This window comes from Cheilinus undulatus, linkage group 14 (assembly GCF_018320785.1).
Source record: "Cheilinus undulatus linkage group 14, ASM1832078v1, whole genome shotgun sequence".
NCBI lineage: Eukaryota > Metazoa > Chordata > Actinopteri > Labriformes > Labridae > Cheilinus > Cheilinus undulatus.
In genome coordinates this window covers 30,759,470-30,782,898 of record NC_054878.1, presented here as the reverse complement: position 1 = coordinate 30,782,898, position 23,429 = coordinate 30,759,470, and positions in this window count along the sequence as shown.

Below are 23,429 nucleotides of genomic sequence, written 5' to 3'. Positions count from 1 at the left end.
ACTTCAAAAAAAGCTCGATTCATGGGGTCTTAAAAGTTTGCTTTGATGTAATGAGGAAACATTGTGGGAGAATTTATCGCAGTGTTATTTCTCCACCTCTAGGGGGCAGCCTTATCTGCATCTGAGTGCGAACACGCCTCCTGCACAGCTGGTCTCCTTCTCTCCTGAGCTGTAATTGCAGCTCTGTCCTGGGAAATAGAGGGAGGAAATCCCAGAGCTTTCGCCGTGCAACAATGACAATAAAAAAGAGGTGAGGAAAAGAGGAAGAAAGCGTTTCAGCTGAGATGAAAGAAAGGAGGGAGGCTTAAGGAGGGAGACGGGAGCGAGAGATGAAGGAGGAAAAGCACAAGGAGGAGGGATGGTGTTGGTGATGGTAGTAAACGCTTGAGTTTATTAACCTCATTTAGCTGAGAGGCTGCGAGTGAGTGAGAAGGGAGGAGCGGTGTGTTCATACTGTGAACGCAGGGCTGGAGTTTGCTAATGAGGGCTGCAAATGCACACACACACACTCTTGCTCCTTCACACACTTTACTTAGCTCACACCCGATTCACCTTGATCTGATGCCAAGTATGCAGGCAGAACACACATTCACAGGACCTGGCTTCATCCCTCTGCCTCCTTTTATTTCTGCTCTCATATCAAACTGCAGCTTAGAGCCGATTCAGCCCAAATGACTATCGATACACAAAGAGAGAGTGGATATGATAGAGTTAACAAGCCTTTGATTCGCAGCCAAACCACACCGCTTAAGACTGTCTGACAATCTGAAGTGCATATTTTGTCATGTGCTGCCAAAAGAGATTGAAAGATAATCACATTTATGGGAAGTTCAGAGTAACAGTCAATCTTAATGCTCTTCTTTTGGCTGCCGGATGAAACATATCAGCCAGAGGAAACACAGGTTCACTTTACACTGGAGGGCCTGCGGTCAGAAGGTCAGCACATAAACTAAGTCTTGCATATAAGGTAGGAACGGGGTGACACATTGCTACAGTACTGTCACAAAATTTCAATATGTTAAGTTGACTCATCTCATTACTCATCACAGTTGCCCTGACATGAACAAAGATGTGAATGTAATCAACTGCCAAAAGAAGAAGCTCATAGCAGGATGGAAGGAGAGGAAGAAGTCAGCCAGACAATGCTGAAAAGGGATGAACAAATTGAAGACATGAAGCATGATTGGAGGTGAATATGACAGCACACTACACTAAATAGATGCATTAATCCTGTAATGCATCTTTCTAGAGGCATGTATTCATCAGTTGATGTCTTTTCACATTAGGAACCCCCTTATTAGGGATCTGAGTGAGTTTGACCCCAAAGTCTGCTTCTATTTGGTCCCTGTCAATGCAACTTGGGCGCTGTGCCTGAGTCCACTTGAACAAGTGGTCTAAGGCAGTGGTTCTCAACATGGGGGTCGCAAGACACTAAGAGGGGGTCTCCAGACGCCTTAAAAAACCTAAAAATGTGTTTTAAATTACATATTTGCCACTTTTTTACAAATTTTATCAAATTTTAACCCATTTTCATCACCTTTTCCTCCCAATTTTAACACATTTTTGCCACATAAAATCCAGTTTTGTCAATATCAAACCCTCTCCACCACTTTTTTCTGCCTGTTTTTGCCACTTTCTGCCTATTGTTGCTTCTGTTGATGCATTGTTGCCACTTTTAACCACTTTGAACACCATTGTTTTTTTTGCCAGTTTAACCCATTTCTGCCTATTTTTCTGCCTCAGTTAGCCATTGTTAGGCCAGTTTAAAACACTTTCAGCCACTTTTTAATCCCCTTTTACCAATTTGTATGCCCATTTATACCACTTTAACCACTTTTTCCTGCCGCTTTTCTGCTACTAATTTTTGCCTCTTCTTCTCAATTTCTGCTACTTTCAAAATCCTTTGTCATCACTTTTTTCCATCAATTTTTGCCATTTTTACCCAACTTTAGTCATTTCTAACCCATTTTAATTCTGAAAATGAATTTACATTTTTAAGAAGGCGATTTACTATGGCACAAAAGAATCAAAAATATTTGTTTATTTGCTAAGAGTTGTTCAGGTTAAATATAGAATACGGTTATCACAGCTTAACCTTTCAGTGGATGATGATTTTGCTGATCTCCATGGTCCCCAATTTGGCTTGGCTCCAGAAAGCTCTCCCATCTATTCCCCTTATGAGCGGCCTTGTCTGCACATGACTGTTCTTGATTGTTTGTGGGTGTGTTCAACTACATTCAGGTACAGTAGGGGTTCCCGGTCTCTGGCACCTTTATTTTGGGGTTGCGGGCTGAAAATGTTGAGAACCACTGGTCTAAGGAACAATACATGAGAGATGTGCACGCAACTGTCCCTGAATACTGGGTGCTTGTCAGCATTAGAGTTCTATAGGCATTTCTAACTGCTATCTTTGTGGAAGTAGGAAGACGGTTTTTGCAGGCATCCCTACAAAAATGCATTGTAGTCTGCAGGGTGGACTCAACTGTCTGTGGGTAGCATAAACAAATGTCCATTTCCAAAGTTCGGAGTGGTTTCCTCTTCTTTCTTCTTCTTGGCAGATTTGCCAGACAACCCTGACCGGTCTCATAGTCTGTGCTGCTTAAAACACCCCCACAGCATGATGCTGCCCCCACCATGCTTCACTGCTAGGATGGTATTGGGCATGTGATGAGTGGTGCCTGGTTTCCCCAAGACATAACATTTAGGATTGAGGCCAAACAGTTCCATCTTGGTTTCATCAGATCAGAGAATCTTGTTTCTTACAGTCTGAGAGTCTTTCAGGTGCTCTTTTGGAAACTCCAAGCAAGCTTTTGTGTGTTTTACACTGAGGAAAGCCCAAATTGGTGGAGGGCTGCAGTGATGTTTGTCCTTCTGGAACCTCGTCCCATCTCCACACAGGACATCTTGAGCTTGATCAGAGTGACCACCGGGTTCTTGGTCACCTCTCTTTCACAGGACTTCTCCCCCTGATTGCACCGCTTTGCCAGAGGACCAGGTCTTGGAAGGGTCCTGGTTGTGCCTGTTCTGGAGGCCACTGTGCTCCTTGAAACTTTCAGTGCAGCATAAATGTTTTGATAGCCTCCTCAGGATCTGTGCCTTGCAACAGTCCTGTCTCTGAGCTCTGCAGGCAGTTCCTTTGACCCCATGGCTTGGTGTTTGCTCCGGTATGAATTGTCGGCTGTGAGGCCTTCTATAGAGAGGCACTTGCCTTACCAAATCGTGTCCATCCAACAAAAAACAATCAAGACTTAATAGCATTAAAGTTATAAACAATTTAAAAAGAGGGAGAAGTTGCACTATTAAGCCAAACTGTTGCTCATTTTAAACAGCATTTTTCAATCATTTTGTATTGTAACAACTAATGTGGTTTCACCTTTAATCAGCACTTTTGAACTGTGTTGAGGTTGAACTTCGGACCAAGACTGTTCTCTAACTGGAAAGACCGTCATGACTGCTGATGCCACACCTCTTGTGTGGCATCAGCAGTCATGGCGATCTTTCCATCTTCAGAAGATGAATGTGAAAAATGCATTCTGCTGTCTAGTCTGCACGTGCATCATACTCAAAGATAAGGCTAAGATATCCAAATCATGCAACAACAGAAAACTTTGTTTTTTTTTTTTTTTTTAAGACAGAGAGGGTTTAATATTCCTGAGATTTATAGTTCCTTAAGTGGGAATTATTGAGCTCAGAATAGCTGAAATCTATGAGATCAGTACTGTTTATGACAGTATTGATAGTACCATGGGTGTAGCACAGGGGGATACTGATTACCCGGGCCCACAGTAGGGAGGGGCTCTTGTGAAGCCTGCAATGAAAAGTATGTTTTTATTCATTTTTCTTACATTAATTAGTGTCATTATTGAATCTAAAGCAACTAAATGAATTGGTCAAAAGACAGAAATTTGTATCAAATAGGGTGAAATAAAATGCTGGGGGTATAGTCCAGTGCTGCGAAATAATGCAAGTAAATTTAATTTAACCATTGTAAAAATCTTGCTCTTAAATTCTGAAATTATGGTTCAAAAATACATGTAAATGCATAGATATTCGTAAAAAATTACAGCATTTGTTGCTTGGCTGGCTGGTTAAGGGGGGCCCTGTGTAATATTCTTTCGGGGACCCAAAATCCCGAGCTATGTCCCTGGATAGTACACTACATGTCACAAAATATAAGCTTTCTCCACCTTTTTTCTCTTTCTGTGAAGTTTTCTTTGGAAAGCCAATTACATCAGAAAAAGCTGTTTTCACACGGTTGTGTTAAGTCATACAATCAGTTTCAGACAAGAAAAGAGAGCCCTTCACATTATCCTGATAACCACCCACCTCATTCATCCATTATACGAGCTGACCACTAATGACCTGAGATGGACACAAAGAATGCACACTTAAGACGCTGGCTGAAGACGAATGAGTGAAGATGCACTCTGAACTATTGACAAATGGCGTGAAACTCACACACAGACACACACTGTGGACACACACTCAGAATGCAAAGTGAAGATGGATGACACGGTGGAGATGCTCCCTGAACTGAACTGTAGGTGACAAATGAGCAGACCCCTCCGTGGGTGTACTGACCCCCTGCTGTGGCCGACCAAAGGTGGGTTATTCTGCAATTTGACAAAGGTTAAGTGATCATTTCTTCACCTTCTCTCTCCAGCTGATTCATGGGCCCAGAGAGAAACTACTCCCTCCACTGTATGCTTTATTTAATATTCAAAGAGCCAAAATTATAGAATGAATAGAAGCTATTTGCTGCCATATATTAAGAATAAATTCAAGTGTCATATCACAACATTTTTGTTTAATTCAGGAACTTAAGGAAAGTTTTACATTTCTACAACACACTAAGTATCACAGTGAATCTACAACTTTTTATAACTGTTCTAATTTTTTTTCACAACAAAATTATGTTGCTCTTTAAATCTGCAATAACTTCCATTTACCATTTTCAGCCATATATATAAATAAACTATATAGACAAAAGTATTTGGCCACAGCAGTTAAATATTGAATTCAGATGTTTCAATCAGATCTGTTGTCAGTCTCCATTTATACTAAACAGGTCATTCTGAAGAGCTCAGTGACTTCAAGCGTGGTACAGTGATAGATGCAACCTTTGCAATAATACAGTTCATAAAATTTCATCGCTGCTGGATATTCCACAGTCAACTGTGAGTGATATTACTAGAAAGTGGAAGAGTTCAGGAACAACAGCAACTCAGCCACGAAGCGGAAGGTCACGTAAAAACCCAGAGTGGGGTCAACGACTGCTAAGGTGCATAAATGTCGCCAACTCTGCTGATTCTGCCGCTGAACATCCACTGGGTTTGATGTAAGCTCTAAAACTATGTGGCAGGAGTTTCATGGAATGAGTTGCTATGGCTAAGCGGCTGCATGGAAGCCTCACATCACCAAGCACAAAGCCAAGCATCGGATGCAGCGGTGTTAAGCACACAGACACTGGACTATGGACTCAGTGGTCTACTATCTAATACATACTAGGTGATTTACCCTAAACCTCTTGATTATGATTAATTAAAAGTTTTTTAAAAAGTTGTCAAAACAAAATTTTAATTGACACACGGCAAATAAATGAACCATATTTTCAGTACAGGACGATGACAACCAAATATCATAAACATTAAAATGTGGCCAAACTCTGCAGGAAAGGTGAAGAAACATACAGGCAGACCCTATATCATCTCTGCAAATACAAATGATTACTGTGGAACCTGATTTCATGTTATTTTCCAATGAAAAAAAAAGTAGAGGGTATAATGTCAGCTCCATGACTGACAGCTTTACCAAACACTCGTTGAATTGTACTGATACTGTAAACCCTTCTCCATCTGGAACTTCAAGCAGGCCAGCTCTCAGAAAGTAAAACTAATCAGCAAATATTTAACCTGAGTCTGATACAAAAACAAACCCTCCTACAGACAGCAGACTCTACTTTGCCATTGCCTGACTCTTTGAATCAGATAAATCCATCAGCCCAACTCTACTGTCTGATTTAAAGAGCTGTGACCAGCTATTCATGGCAGCCCTGAACCATTTGTCCACATGCCAATACTCTGCCCAGTCACACAATCACTGTCATTAAACTTTTGACCCTGCTGCGTCTGTCACTCTTTGACAAAAGCTGCTCTTTGAGTTCTGTGACTACTGTCGGTGTCGTGGTCAGCTCCGTCACACTCGGTTTACTTGTCCTGTCTTCATTGTTTGGTTGTCGTTATCGTTTCGGCCTTAGCACCTGATGATGTAAGTCAGCTGGTGAGCGGGCCGTAGATCCTCCAGCATACGGTTAAGCCTCATACAGCGCTCTGAGTGCTCTATCTGATCTGCCATCACAGAATTACACTCCATTACCTGGCAATAGCCCTCAGTGCAGAGCTGTTCAGCTCTGTTTCACAGTCCATTACAAGCCAATTTTATTCTTCTGTAGATTTTATTTTCAGCCTTAGTGCCTTTATTTGAGAGAGAGAGGAAAGTGGATTGACTTGGAAATTGAGAATGATATTCACTACAGCCCTTATGAAGGGCCCATATCAACCACCAGGCTACCAGTGCCACTGGTTTCCATTAACTTCTTGTACTTGACCATCAACCAACTTATGGATGAAAAATGGATACTGACTCATTAGACATCCAGATAGAATCAAAAAGTGGCAAAAATGGATTAAAAAAGGGGTTAAAAAGTCAGTTAAAAGTGGCAGAAATTGGGTAAAAACAGCAAATATGTGTTACGAAAGGGAAAAATGGGCAAAATGGGTGGGAAATTGTGAAATAAGGTTAAAAAGTAGCAAAATTTGGTTAAAAGTGTTAAACATGGGGTAAAAAAATCAAAATATGGTGGAAAAATGCTGAGAAGCATGTAAAAATTGGCGGAATTGGTCAAAGGTGACAAAAATCAGCAAAAAGTGGAAAACTTGGTTTCAAAGTGGTAAATTAGGCTAAAAGATGCAAAAATTGGATAAAAGAATCAAATATGGTTCAAGGCAAAGGCAAATAGGGCTGAAAATTGGTAGGAATAATTAAGAAATGGGTTTAAAAGAAGAGAAACTGCTTAAAATGGCAACTGGGCAAAATTGGTTAAAATGATAAACACGAGTTAAGAAATTAAAAGGGGTGGAAAAATAAAGATGAAAGTTTTAAAAATGGCAAAAGTGGGTGTAAAAGTGTCAAAATAGGTTAAATTAGGCAAAATTAAAGTAAAAACAGTAAACATGAGATAAGAAAGGCAAAAATGAGTGAGAAAATGGTGAAAAAGGGTTAAAAAGTAGCAAAACTAAGCTTAAAGTGATAAAAAAAAGGGGGGGGGGGCAAAAAGCTTACAATATTTGTTGAAGGTGGTAATTACAGACTAAGAAGGGAAAAAAGGGATGGAAAAAATGCTGAAAAGCACCTAAAAAAGTGGCAGAAATGGATTCAAAGTGGAAAAAATGGGCAAATAGTAGAAAAACATAGTTTCAAATTGAGCCAGAGGGTAAAAAATGGGTGGGAAAAATAGTGAACGTGTTAAAACCAAACCTTTCTTAAAGAGGTAAAAATACCTCAAAAGAGGCAAAAATTGGTTACAAGTGAAAAAATATGGCAAAAATCAATAATGAAAAGCGGTTAAAAGTGTCATGAATAAATATCTTGAACATCAGAACCCCGTAACAGTTTGACATTCTTTTCAGCTAGAAAATGAAGTCACAGTTAGCCAAGGTGCTAGCACCAATGCTACAGATCCAACACACATGCACTGATATCACCAATAAATCACAACTGGGGAGGACCCATTCACCGGGGTTTTCAGGGGCCCAGACATTTCTGTGGACAGGTTTGCCTCCAACAGTATTGTATATAGGGATCCAATATTAATCTAATGTTAGCAAGCATTTAGCAACAATGACAAAAAAGTACATTTAAAGAGGGAGAAACCACGAGCAGAGTCAGATCAGATGTTGGACAGCCCTCTGCCATGATAAAGTTTGACAGAGGTAGAAACATAAGGAAAGAAAAAGTTAAAGATAAACAATTACAGAGAAAGTAGATGGGGGAGAGGAGGAGTTGAACGCAACAAAAAGAATATAAATTTATAGCGGTATGATTAAAAGTGCCTTATACTTGCTATAACAACTGTAAAGACAACAATGTAAGTAAGATTGAAAGGTGAGCTGTGGTCTCACTTGGCTAGTCGATATCATTTGTTGTTCTAGCATGTGGGTGGAGACTGGCTGGTTTTAACAGCAGCTTAGCCAGCTGATAGCCTCGATAACAGTGTCGTATCTATTACTCGATGCTCAGTCCAGCCACCATTATGAATTACCTGGAGGTCACGACCTCTGATCCACTCAGCTTCCTCGCCACTCTACCCCCAGACAACCGCTGGCCAGTACCACTCAATACCCCAGGTCCAGTTTCCCCATCTGTATGTATCAACCCCCTCCCTCCACAGTCCCCGTAGCAGCGTCTGGACTGGACGAGGGGAGGGAGCTGTTGGCGCCTAAACAGCAGCAGATGTGGCTCCGCAGAGAACACCGGCCCTAATTAACTTCAATGGATTTCCTAATGCGACAGCTACCATATTTCATTTACCGCGCACCCGGACCCCAGCGGACCTGACGAGGGCCAACTGATACTTCCACCCACTTGCATAGCAGAGAGCGGCGGCTGATTCGAGTAAGGGGGTGACACGTTGAGTGAGGGGGAGAGGAGATGGGAAACCAGAGCAGAAGACATGACCCCTCTTGCCGACGGGAAATCAATTAATTCAACATTTTTATGGGGCAGAGGCTGGGAAGAGGAGCTGCAGCCGAGTCAGCAATCTGGAGCAGACATCAGATTTAACAACATGGGCATTTCATTACATTAGACAAGAATACAGTATATGCCAAACCTTAATGATCTGATTTTTAGAAGAAATGCAGGATAATTCCCCTTGTTTCACTAAAGCATTTACACATATTTCACACATTCACAAACTCCTAAAAAAAGCAGAGGAAATTTTTTTGGTGAGCCAAATGTATGAGCACAAATGGACAAAATAGTCATCCTGACTTTACCCAGAATCATTCTGGCAAGCCCCGTAGTAAAAATCAAACAGAAAATTGGGGTGAGCCAATGAGAATTTAAACAGGAAATAATTAAGATAATTAATCTCAAGGGAGAAGCGGTTGGTAGCGATGACATTTAAATGCTGTGACCAATATGCAAGCATGTGATCCTCATGCATACAGTATTATGAAACTACCAAAATGGGTCCTGTCTGCCTGATAGTATAAATCAGTTATACATAGCACTAGTGTAAAGGCAAACTACACCATGGCATCAGCCTTACTGCTTTCCCTGCCATTTTCACATTCTAGTCTTGGTACATATGAACTTCACTGGCAAGGATCATGGCAGTCTGAATCGAGACATTGCAGCAAGAATCAAGCCCTCTGATGTAGTCGCCTGGGATTCAGCTTGTCAAGAAAAGGATATACAAATCTCGTCTCGAAAGGCTATAAATGCCAATTTTGATGAATAAAGTCATGCTTTTAATTTTAGAAATGATTACATATTTCTTTTTTCATCAATCATCATGATTATCTCTTGTCATCACCATCGAAGCATGGCAGCAAAATTTCACAGCACAAACTAGAAAAGCACTCGGAAAGCGCAGACCTCCGCCATTAGCCTATCTCCCAATAGTAAAGAATCCATTAAAAATTCCTGGATCCAGACGGTGATCTGGATCGCTCCAAAAATCTAATCAGTTCTTCCTTATGCCATTTCTGACATTTCCTGAAAATTTCATCAAAATCCGTCCATAACTTTTTGAAGTTATGTTGCTAACAAACAAACTAACTAACTAACAAACCCTGCCGATCACATAACCTCCTTGGCAGAGGTAATAAACACAAAAATGCTTAAATCAGTCTTGTAAAAAAAAAAAAAAAAAAAAAAAAAAATAAAGATGTGTTTATCTTTTTCCAGTTGTGCTCGTTAGCAGGACACATACGCTTATTGAACTAATCCATTCGAAATTTAAGGTCATGGGAGCTGAGTCTGTCTTTGAAAAGGTATTTGAAATAAAATTTTGTTGCCATGCTATGATGTTGATAAAAGGAAGGTTTAGTGAATTACACGTAATCACGTAATCTTGATGACAAAAACACATGAAAAACAATAAATGTGCAGCACCGTCGTCAGATTAATTGTGCAGTAACTTCATAAATAAATCAAATAGGGAGCTTTCAAATTTTGGCCCAGTTGTTTCGAACTGCACCGTGGCATGATTCCTCCCTCTCCCCCATCCCCCCCGGCTTGCTATTACACCAGCAACATCGATCCGTGCTCGGGCCCACTTGAGTATTTACTCAGTCTGAAATGGCAGGTGGCGGTATGGGCATAGCTGGTTTACAACCCCGCAAAGGAGGAAAAAGAAGAAGAAGCTACCATGGCAACCACTGGGGTCATGACCTGAGTGAAGATTGTTTTTGTTTTGACCCGGCAAAAAGTCCATCCTGCAGCCATTGATGATTTAAGATCACTTTTAAGATGCCAGCAACTTCGCTCTTCGTATCTGCACATCTACGTGCAGCTCAGAGGTTTAAATGGGCTCGCGCTGCACAGATACAGTGATTTTTAGGTGACAGGAGACTTTTTATTGCCTTTGCACCTCCGCTCACTGATTCCAACTTCTGTTCATCTGTAAGGTGAGTCACAACAGACTGTTTATTGAATGGATTCTGATGATTTCCATCCTTTATTGAGGAAAAATGTGAACAAACTGCCATGCTGTTGAGAGAAGTTTAGCTTTTATGATGATGTCATAAAGCTGATTCAAAGCTCTGTCCCGTATATGAGTGCAGGTGCATTCACATCTCATCTGAACCGTGCCAGAGTCCACTTGAATTGCGCTGGAGACCACCTCCCCAAGTGGGCCCGGTGCGAACGAACTGCACCTGAACTGTGCCCGGGCGCATTTCGTTTGCATTCACACTACCCAAATGAACCGGACTTTGGGCTCAAGTGCACTCGGATCTGGGACCGGGCCCCTAGTGTGAAAGCCACCTTAAAGTGAGTGACCATGAGAGTTGTTGTCATGGAAACAATGCAGCATCTCCTTCCGTTCTCAGTGGTGTGAACTGGCAGGAGTTCAGAATGTTACTGAGTGGCCTGCTGCAAGAAGTTGCAAGTTTCAGCTTGTCTGATTGCAAAGTTTTGGTCTGAATTGGGTTTAAAAGTTCCTTAGAGGGACCTTTTTTTCAAGGAACTTGAAGGTTATCGTGACCAATTGTTGTGCGTGTTTCCACCGGGATCTGAAGTCTTGGAAGAATGAGGCGTCCTCACAGCCAGGTTTCAAGAAAAACATTAGATCAATTGGGTTACATTACATCAGATGATTACTCAAACACATTTAGATACCACGGATCTAATGTTAAATAGACTAAATGTGATTATCTGATTTTTTGGCTAAACTAAATTTGTAGTTTAATTCTAGTGATTTTTTTGCAACTATTTACACCTATTTTAATCATTTTTGGATCAACTGTAACAAAGGATCCGGGCTGGGAGACAGACAACTGTGGCCCAGCAGTCAGAGTTGGCTGCATATCAACCGTCAGTAGTTCGATTCCCTGCTCCTGCAGCCACATGCTGATGTGTTTTTGGCAAGACACTTAACCCCAAAATGCTCCCACTAGTGTGTCAGTAGTGTGTAAATGTATTCGGATGCTTATGAATGGGATTTGTTAATAGTGACGGTCCCTCTACTGGGTAGCCTTTGCCATCAGTGTGTGAATGTGGAGTGAATGGGTATGAATGGGTAGGTGTGACCTGCAGTAAGTAGCCAGATAGCACTATGCAAGCTCAAATCCATTACAAGGTCATTATAATCAATGATTGTATGATATAATTTTATAAAACTTCAGTTATTCTTCGAGGACACCATTTTTAGACTATGTCATTCTGGCCTTAGGGATACGCTTCACTGTGCCAATGACTTCTGTAACGCTTTTACTCTCAGTGGATGTGTCTCTAAATGGGGAGAAATTTTACTGGAAAATGTACAGACGTTAGAGGGGCTGCAGAACAAATGAGAGGCATCTGACAGCAGACCTCTATGGTGGGGCGTTTTGGGCTCATCTGTTGCAGACCTCAACAATGGGGCGACCTCTATGGTGGGGCAGGAAGTGAAGTACGAGTCCTTGTTGGGTTTTTCCTTAGTTTGTGGTGTGTTGTATTGAAATGTATCCCCCTCAGTAAATTTTCAATTTTTATTCATAAAATTCTGCTGTTGTGAAAAGATAGCCACTTAACTGTAACCTCTGACAGTGATCGGAAAATATACGTCATTCAGTATACCATTCTGGTACCAGCTTTGGTAATCACTTCCTGCCCCATGGTTGAGATCGCTCCATTGTAGAGGTCTGAACTTCAGTTCCTAAGCAGGGCCTTTTTAAGAGGTATATTTTCTACATCAGAACTAAATTTAGACCCTGGTTCCTGCAGTTGAAAAGTACAGAGTTCCTCAAAGGGTTCCTAGTTCCTGGGGAAAGTCAAAAAGCACCTCAAGTCTTCACTTTGAGCAACATGCAAACAGAAAAGTCAGGAAGACTTCAGGGGAAGCCTGCCTCTAATTTTCTGAAATTTTCAGGAGCGCATTTATGAAAACAGCTAAAACGAACTGTAAAAAGGAGGCTGTTTGAGTGTCGAGGGTTAAAAGAGATGAACACGGGTGCTAACTGAGATGGATGTAGGGGAAAAGAGGGAGTGAGGGAATTTATGGTCCCGGGTCTTATTGTTCCTGTACACGTGAGGGTGCACAGCTGGGGGAAAAGAGGGAAATGGGGTACAGATGTAGTGTATCAAACACAGAGGCCTGAACTTCAATAGATACATTACGATGCGCTCCCCTGCTGCACTCCCTCACAGAACATCAAAAAAAAACCCTCCGTCTACCTTTTTCTCACCCTTCTAGCTACTGCCCCCCCAGCCTCCTCTAGCACACTTTTACCTGATAGCCCCATTTTCTTTCTAATATCCGTAACCAGGTTTTGTGTTTTTTCTTGCTCTGCATTCAGTCCAGTTTATTCACCTCTTTACTGGCACAGCAGGTAGAAGTGTTGGCCTCCTTTGAACTGTGACTAGCTTGTTTTAAAACCTACCTTAACACACGTACTCATACACAACATCCAGCCCCTAATGACATGGGTATATCATCATGCCCCAGACGACAATACATCACAGCTGTTCACACTTGCCCCCACCACTGCTTCCTTGCCCTTTAAAACACAAACGCACACTAATGCACAAATCATTATGAGAGGACGTGTAGAGGAAGAAGTGGAAGTAAGGCAGGGTGGGAGAGGTTTGTGCCCCCTGAATCTTGAGGATTTTTTTGCCCAGTTTTAAGACTGCAAGGCAGGGGAGGCATGTCAAAGGAGGCTATCAGAGGAGGCGCTGGAAGTGGAACTGGCCGTGACCCTCTCCTCCTCCTCCCTTCTTACTAAAGAGAGAGAAATAGAGAGAGAGAGAGATTCCCCAAGGAGCCGAGCTGAGACGTTGGATAATTCCCGGTGCTTTCCCCGGTGCCTATAGAAGCAGGGGCCCCTCTGGATTTGTCAGTTGTGGCTGCAGCTGTCTCCGGGCAAAATGGACCACAGTGGACCTGACACTTGATCTCTCGTCTCTTTTTCTGCCTCTCTTTCTTGTCCTTTTATCTCTCTCGCTTTCTTTCTGCGCTAACTCTATCATTCTTGCTCCATCATTCCTTTCACTGTCTCACATTTTTATCTCTCTTTCTCTCTCTCGCACTTTGTCTTTTTTTTTTTTTTGGTTCTTGGAACGTCATCACAAGATGGCTAAATTTGAAAAATGCATTTTTTCCCCTCTTGGTTTGTGTCTCCCTGTAGAGAAAATAGGCTAAGGATTATTATGATATAAACTACAGGTGTAAAGATAATCCAATATGGATCGGTTAACCGATCTTAACGTCAGCGGTCAGAGTGAATCGAATTATTGTCTGTGAATTGAGATTTGAATCGAATCATCTTGAGGAGAGATTCACACCCCTAATATAAACCAATACAGATGCAGTATGTTGCTACAGCAGTAACGTACACTGCCTATAAGAAGTATTCACCCCCTTGGATGTTTAATACTTGACAACAGATTTCTACAAACTAATGTCAATTGAATAAAAATATGTAATGTAAAATAAGTGACTGCTTTGATATTCACCCCTTTTAAAGTGACGGACCTGATTCAACAGTGGTTCAGCCAACTGGTGCTAGTCTCACAATCTGTGAAACGTGTCTCAAATGACTGTAGTATAAAGACACCTGTGTCTGGAAGGTCCAGTCACAGGTTGATCAGTATTCATGGCTACCATTACACCATGAAGACAAAAGAACACTCCAAGCAACTCAGAGAAAAGGTTGTTGAAAAGTATAGGTCAGGGGATGGATACCAAAAACTTCTAAGGCACTGAAACCTCTGAGTTCAGTTAAATCCATCCTTAAGAAATGGAAGGAATATGGCATGTGTAAATCTGCCTTGATCTTCATGTGAGTGACCGTACAAAGGGGAGACTAGTGAGACCACCAAGGCACCTGTGACTACTCTGAAGGAGTTACAAGCTTCAACAGCTGAGATGGGAGAGACTCTGCACATATAGAGACAGACAACCAAACACTCTCACATTCACACCTACGGCCAATTTGGAGTTACCAATTAACCTAATGAGCATGTTTTTGGTGGTGGGAGGAAGCTGGAGTACCTGGAGAGGACCCATGCATGCACGAGGAGAACATGCAAACTCCGCACAGAAAGGCCCTGACCAGGAGGCGAACCAAGGACCTTCTTGCTGTGAGGCAACAGCGCCGTGAAGCCCCTGTTTGTTATTTAAATGTTTACTTTAGAATGGTCATATATGCCACTCCCTGTCTCTCTCAAACTAGCCACAGTTCAATCCCTCCTGTCTGTCAGTATAGGGATGCTAAAGTTTAGTAAAGTATCTGATGATATACATGTTCTAAAAGTCTGTCACAATAAAAGCCTCCAATGCTAATCAGCATTGAAGACTTATTTTAAATAGCAACATCAGGAAAATGAGGTTTTTTTTTTCATCAGCAACTTGACAACAAAGACGTCTTGTAAACAGGAGAGAGACATAACTTCACATATCTTAGAAAATGAGACAAAAAGGAATACCTGAAGAGTTAAATACAGGATGAGAAAATGAAATGGAGGTTTTTTTTAGCTCTAAACTGTCTGCCTGCCATGACATAACTGTGGTTGTTACTCTGGTGGCTTAAAAACGAGAGTTCAGTCAGGAACACTCATTATTACGAAAAGGATATACAGTTTTACTTGGTGGAGAAAGCTCCAATCAAAAGATGCTCCCTGGGTTGCTCCCAGCATGCTTTGACTTTCCAGGCAGTACATGGCTAGAAACCGCCAATACATTTATAACAATGTGTACTGAATACAATAAAATTAGTTCAGAAGCAATTAATCCATAGTACCATGAATCTGAATATGAGGGTGCAACAAGAGACTAGGATGGAGGAGGTTAAGCTTTGCCAACAGCAGCAGCAGCAGCGTGGTGCATCAGAATTAATCAACCCAGCCTCACCAGTTTGCAGGGATAAGTGAGAAGTAAGTATATGTATGTTAGACATAATTAAGAGGCATAATTAGGATCAGCTGGCTGAGAGTATGACTGCTGTGTCCTGCATGAACTAACGCTAGGCTTCATTTGTAACACAGCAGCATAGATGATTCCTCCAGTCTTTTAAAAAAAATTGAAGATCATATTTCTCATGAGTGGGCGTGGCTTCAGCTCATTCAACCGACACGCCCACATCATTCAATAACAGTGCCTAATTTTTCATGATTTGGAAGCGTAATTTCATAAAACTTAGAGATGTTTTTCATGATTGAAATTTGGCGTGGTGGTTCATAACACAGTAGCCTGTCATACAACGAACCTAAAATACCTTTTTTTTTTTTTTTTTTTTTTTAACCAAGGACTTTAAGATCTTGGCCACACAGGGTACATCACCTCCCTTATTGCTTGATCCATGCTGCATTTTGTCCAAAGTTGGGGACAGGCTTTTTATTTAGAACACTATTTAAAGCTGGGGACTATTCAAAGCTTGGAAAGGGGTGTGATATGTCACCTTTGATGTTAGAAAGGCTGCTTGCAATGGTGCAATGACTTTTTTTTTTAAATCAAAGACCATAAGCTACATGACATTTGTCTAAAATGTAAGGAAAGATGATGTTTAATTTTGTTATTTATAACAAAAACATTACAGATCAATGCAGTCCAGTCAGCAACTTTATTGGCATCAATCTGTATTCAGTCCTATATGGAGACAAGCTTTGATTTTTTTCACATTAGTCCCCCTCTTCTTCCTGGAGTGAAGTTTAATTGACATATCAGTGCCAGTACCTGAGAAAAGTGTCTCAAGTAATTGGCTCACTTCTGCTCATATAACACATCTGGTTCCCAGAGCTGCTCAGTCAAACCCAGAGTCTCTATAAAGTGGAACACCATCCATAAAATCTCCATTAGAGTGGGGCTGCCTGGAGGTCGCTGCGAGGAGAATCAGGGGGTCACCGCTCCACTGTAATGCCTTCACACATGGGGTTAGAGGTGAGCGCTGTTGACATTCCTCCCATGACGGTCTGATATTAGCATGATTGATCTGCCGCAGCGAGGCTCTGGGAAGTACACTCCCCACTTGGCTCCTGAACTTAAACATTTATGTTTTGGTCCTGGATCTCTCAATCTATCTATCTTCTTCTTTTCCCCTGCCATGTCTCTTTGTTTCTCCCTCTCTCACCTCTGTGTCTGGTGGATCTCCGAGCAAGGCTTTGGTGTCACACAGGGATTGACCTTGGAGAAATGGTACCAGAGAGTGTTTATCTGGCTTTCCTCTTAGCTAAACCAGATAAAAGAAGAGAGTGGTGATTGATCGCCCACTTTTTTGGCCGGGCCTTCTTAGGTTTTTCTGTTAACAGTTCCATGTGAGCTACAGTAGATGGTTGTGAGTTATTGCCCTGTCAGATTCCACACCTTCTGAGCGCTGATAGCCTTGGACGGCAGGTAAAGACCTCCACGGCTGCATCAGTATATGAGTGGTACATTTCTTTCCCTATTAATACATTCTATGGGTTTACCACCCCTTTGACCACCAAATGCTGGGAAGAGATGGAGGAGATAGGAGGGGGTCTCTTTGAAGTTCACTTGTATTTTGATTGAATTTTATTTTATCCCTTTTAAACATTTTCATTTCATTGTTTGCCTTATTAGGGTTTTTTTTTATTTTTAATGCTGCAGTAGACTACAAAGATCATAAGCTTTAACCTATCCAAGCATGATAACTGACTCTTAGGGACAAACTGCAAGTGTGAGTAAGAACTTTTGGTGATCTCTAAACTGAACTTGGCAAATACCTGCCAATAGTTAGGGGTGAGACCTTGTGTGCCTGACTATTTTCACTGAGAGCCACTTAGCATGCCTTTTCTAGCTAACAGTACATTATGTCCCTGCCTGTCTGTTTGTGTGGTCCCTCTATTTCTTTATTATCCCTCTGTCTCGGCCCAACCAATTGGCAGATCGCTGTCCACCAGTTAGTCTAGTTTTTGCTCAGAGTTGTCACTGTTACCTAGTGCTTACACATAGTTGTGATTATTGGTTTTTCTTTGCGGAGTAAGACCCTCCTTGGCTCAACCAGTCAAGGCAGATGGCTATCCACCAATGAGTCTGGTTCTGCTTTACAGCTACTTTTACAAAGTCACTGTGAATATAGTTGGATAATAATACAACAAAGAGTGCAGTCTTTCTTGACATGTGGGGTCACAGCAAATGGCCAGTCATAGAAGAGTCTAGTCTTGCTCAAGGTTTCTGTCTGCTAAAGACAGTTTTTCTTTGCTGCTGTGTGAAAGTGCACGTGTGAGGTAGAAAAAAAAGGGTTTTTTGTTCAGAAAAGACCAAAGAATACGGTCTCTCATCCTATGAGGTTGTGGAAGATGGCTGTTCACCTTTATATCTAGTCCTGCAGGTTTCTGCAAGTGCATGCTTACGATAGAATAGTGTTGGTCACTTTACAGTCTTTGTCTCTGTGTGAGGTTGTGGCTGATGGTTGTTCACAAAGGTGTCTGGTTTGGTCCTTTTAAAGAAGTTTTCCCTTGCCAATGCCCAAGGCCGCCCATGAGGAGGGCTAAAGGAGAAAGCTTTATGGGGCCCAGTCAAACTGGGGGCACATGGAGGTCAGCAAAATCATGGTCCATTGTAAAGTTAATCAGTGATAATTTATTTTTTTTAATAATAACAACTCTTAGCAAAGAAACAAATATTTTAAAAAATCAATACCGTTGCATAAAGCCTTCTTCAAAATGTAAACGCCTTCTCCTAAAACAGAATTAAAATTGGTAAAAAGTGTAAAAAATGGGTTAACAGAGACAAAAAAAACAGGCAGAAACTGGAAACATGGGTAGAAAACATGGAGAAATTGGATTTAAAAGTGGCAAAAGTGGGTCAACAGAGGCACAGACAGGCAAAACTTGTGGTGGTACAAGTGGGGCCAAAAGGCAAAAAAAATGCAGCAAACTGCACTAATTGGTTGGCAAAACAGGCAGAAAAACTGGTGAAAAGGGGGTAAAAGTGGCAAAAATGAATATAAAGTGGCAGAAAAGAGCATAAAGAATAGCCACTTGCAGCTACAGTTGCAAAAATGGGCATACAGAGGTAGAAAGGGGTTAATAGGGGCAAGAATGGCTTAACAGAGGCCACAGTGGGTGGATGGTGTTAAAATTGGCAGAAAAGGTGGTGAAATAGGATTGAAAAGGGGCAAATTAAGTGTGCAAAAATGTGTTTCAAGTTGTAAAATAGGTTTTAAGTGGTAAAGTAGGTAGAGAAAGTGCACAAAAAATTGGTGGCACCAAGACTAGCAACGTTGCTACTGACCAGGTGTTAATTTTGGCTGCTACTTTTAATTTTAGTCTTAGTTTTATTCTTTAAATTAAATACATTTTAGTTTTAGTCATATTTTAGTCATTTCTATCCTTTCAGTTTTAGTCTGGTTTTAGTCGATGAAAACTCAAAACAATTTAGTCTAGTTTTAGTGCATAAATTAAGTCTCTACTTTTAGTCCAAGCTTTTTATTTTCTTTCCTCAACCTGGTACCAAATCATGGTTGTGTGCTTTATGCACTCTCCCAAACCTGGGGTCCCTGCTTTCTACAGCTGAGAGGCAGAATAGCTACAGCTGTGTTGTTTTTTGACAGATTTACCAACACTGGAGAAATATTACAGATTCTGAATGTCCAATTACATTTTAGTCTAGATTTAGTCATCTTGACGAAAACTAAACTTAGTTTTTGTCAGCTTTAGTCATCACAGATCTATTTTTGTTAGTTTTAGTCTAGTTCTGGTCTAGTTTTTGTCATGGAAAAAGGCTGTCAACGAACATTTGTAGTCATAGTTTTAGTCGTCCAAATTAACACTGTACTGGTCCAGCACACAGTGATATATCATAAATCACAACTGTGAAGGGCCCATTCTCTGGGATTGTCGGGGGAGAAAGCCAACCTGTGGGCAGGCTGTAAATGAAAGTTTTTCTTAAAGTCAGGGTTCAAGGCAGATTGCTAGTCGACTGGGAGTCTGGTGCTGCTCCTGATTTCTGCCTGTTAAAAGACACTTGTCCCTTGCTGTTACAAAGATTATGCTCATAGTCACATGATATTGAGCCTTTTATACATAAAAAACATAAAGTACAGTCTTTCTCTTTCTATGAAGTTGTGGCAGACAGCTGTTAACCCACAGCGTTGCGTTGCATTGCCCCGACTACTGCCCCACCTGCACACACCTGCAGCATCACATCAACGGTTAAACTCCCCACCGGCCACTGCTGTGCCGAGGGTTTGATGCCAGAGTCAAGAGCCTGCTCAGGGCTCACCAGTACGGAAATAAACTACAAGAGCAGTATGGCTTCCTACTTATTCCAGACCTTGAATGGAAGATGGCGGAGATGTACAAAACAACTGTTCTCTCAGGAAAACACTTCACCTGCTGTGGTCTGTCATGCCGGGAATACAGCAGTGGCGTAAGGACAATTATAGACACAATACAAAAAGGAGTGCAGTGTCTCTTGACCTGTGATGATGGCAGGCTGTCATTTAGTCTGGTCCTGCTTAAGCTTTCTGCTTGTTACAAGGATATCTTACAAATGTTGCCAATTTCTGACTCATTGTTAAGATCATGCTGGTTCCTCAGAAATGACTCCACAAATAAAACTGTTTATCAGGCTTGTATAATGACTTTCCCTGTACTGGTGCTGTAGAAATAATTGAAGTGTGGACTGATTGGGCACAACTTTGCCACTACTTTCCCTTGGACTTGTTTTAACATGAGAGGGGACAGTAATCTTCCTTGCTTCGTAAAATTAGGAGGAAACTTGTAGTTTTTACAGTAAGTTGACAATCGTGGAAAGCACACCCAGCTTTCCCGTAGGCCGCTCAGTCATTAAAGACCACTCACAGTCCAGCTTATCTCTCCCAATCAAATACATCAGCCCCATAATACCCCAGGATGAACTAAATCACATGTAATTGGAGGCTTTATTTTTTTCAACTCCTTTCAGCCTCTGCGAGCTCTGTGAAGATAACCCTCCCCACTGCTGCAGTCTCTGGTGTCTTTGAGTAAACAAACAAACAAACAAACTTGGAAACAGACGGTCAGAGGCTGGGCGGGCTGGTCAGGGTTCAGTCACCAGGGCAACGGGATCCCCGGCCGTTTGTTTTCCCCCTGGGAGGTGAAGCGGGTGAGATCAGGGGGGCGACTTGTTGTTTATTACTATAATTTGTCTGAGTGGCTCTGGAGAGATTTCAGGGCTCTTTGAAGCAGGGCTGGATGAAGCCTGGAGCGTGGCATGCTGTGCCGAGCAGTGGGCCCAATTTCCAATTCGCATAGACCCCCGCCTCCATCTGACCTACCCTCTTTCTGTAATCTGCCATCCCAATCCTTTATCCTGAGCCGCGTCATCCTGGATCTTCCACGATCTTAAGGGCCACACAAATAGTGAAGCACTAAGAAGTCTCATGTCTGCTTTTGTAGGTTTAAAAAGTGTTAAATTACAAACAAACAATCACAAACAAAAGGGAACATTAGATTCATTTAAATTAATTGATGTTTTTTATTACTCAAAATTCAACAAAAATTCCTCATTTCAATTCAAAGTGAGTCTGGATTTGAACTCTACTGGTGGCAATTTGATATTTTTATTTAAGGTTTTGATCTCATTATAAAGTTTGTAAAAATCTTCCGGTTACAATAGTGGTAAAGCCCCTTTCTCTTATGCCACCCCAGAAAATAAAGACTTCTGTACAGGGCAAAAGACAGCTAATGTTAACTTGCTAGACTCTTTCCAATGACACCAGCTGTTAATGACTTAGCAATTTTTGAATAAAATGAAATAAATCAATTAGCAATGAATGAATGAATTTAAATAAGGTACAAAATTTAATATTATTTGTTAAATAAACTTAAGTTGTCAAAAATGTTCTGAAATGTAGGTCTTGATCTCTCATTCAGGAGGTGGTGGTGGGTCCTAGACCAGTTGAGAACCACTGCTATGATACATTAACCCTCTTAAACTGACAGTGTCGTATACAAGTAGAAGAGACAAAGGTGTCAAAAACTCAAATAACTCTTAAACCGTAAAACATAGCCTTTTCTTCCTCTGAAAGTCACCAGTTCTGCCTTTCTAGTGATGCTATCCATACCTTTGTACCTCTAGCAAGCCTAGAACTTGGGTGACTTTCTAGGGTCTTAAAATGATTAAATCCACAACAGTAACTCCTAAATTGTACATCTTTTGACCCTTTTCTCAATTTATTTTTCGATTGTTACCACCACTAGTGGCCAATACTATGCGCCATATTGCTTTTTTTGTATCCCACAATGCATTGTGACTGGGCTGTTCCTTTGTCATGTCATACTTTGTCAAACTGCGCATGTCGATCATTGAGGAAACGGCCTGAATAACTCAAAATGGAGAGAAAGCGAGACAGAGAGCCTGTGACGTGGCCCTCTGTGTCTCTGCAGACGGGAAATGCTTTGAATAATGGCACAACTAAAGCTAACACAAAGAAGGGCAAGGACTTTATTGTAAATATGTGAATACTGATTTTTTTTTTGACACAGAATGACTATTTTTCAGGTTTTGGTTAGACCTTAAATGTGCACCACAGGGTTGATGTTTTATGAGCTTTTTAAGAAGATACATAAAGGTGAGACAAAATGTTTGAAAATTAGCCTAGGGCTAAGAAGGTTAAAGAAGTAATAAGTAACACAGCTGCTATATGTGAAAAATCAACCACAATCAAACATCACTCACTCACCTCTTCATCAGGTATACCCATTTAGCTGCTCATTAAAACAATTATCTACTGAGACACTTAAAAGCCAATGTATAGACATGGTGGAGAGGATCTGCTGTAGTTTAAACCAAATATCAGAATTGGGCGATTGATTTTGAACATGCCATTTTTGTTGGTGGTCTAGCAGGATTTCATGTTGCTTAAGCCAAATTCTGACCCTGACATTCAAATGTTGCAGCAGAAATAGTCTTTTCAGACCAGATAACAATTCTCCACTCTTCTATTGACCAATTTTAGTGAATTTGTTGCCTGTTTCCTGTTCTCAGCTGACAGTTCTGCTGCTGTAGCCCATCTGCCTCGAAGTTTGATGTGATGTGAGTTCAGAGATGCTCTTCTGCATACCTCGGTTGTAAAAAGTGGTCATTCGTGTTGTTGTTGCCTTTCTCTGCTCGAACCAGTCCGACCAATGTCCTCTGACCTCTGTCTTCAACAAAGCATTCTGGCCCAGAGAACTGAAGCTCACTGAGTATTGTCTCTTTTTCACACCACCCTAAAGATGGTTGTGCATGAACTCCCTGGTACATCAGCAGTTTGTGAGCCTGTCTGGCACCAACAACCATCTTTCTTCCCCATTCTGATGCTTGTTTTGGACTTGGTGTCATTTTGACCATGTCTGCTGGCCTAAATTAGTTGCTGTGGGAAATTGCAGGCAAGTCAAATGCACCAACAGAGGTCCCCAGACCAAGCAATATCTATTTTATGACATTTCTATGCTATTTTTTTTTTCATATTTTGTTCTTGATTTTTCCTTCAAATGCCATGTATGAGAAGTTTGTGTAAGTTAAGATTGGGCATTAAAATAGTTCAGGATAAGATGGCAAAACTCCTACTAAAGTAAGTGTCTTTTATTGACAGTTTAATATGAATAAGTTGTTGAAATGTGTCATTGCAAAGAGGAAGTCTTATTTATATTTTAATAAGAATAATTTGATTGTAAACTGCCTATGGTTTTGAAGTTATAATTGATCATTTGTTAGAGAAAAAGTCCCCTGCATA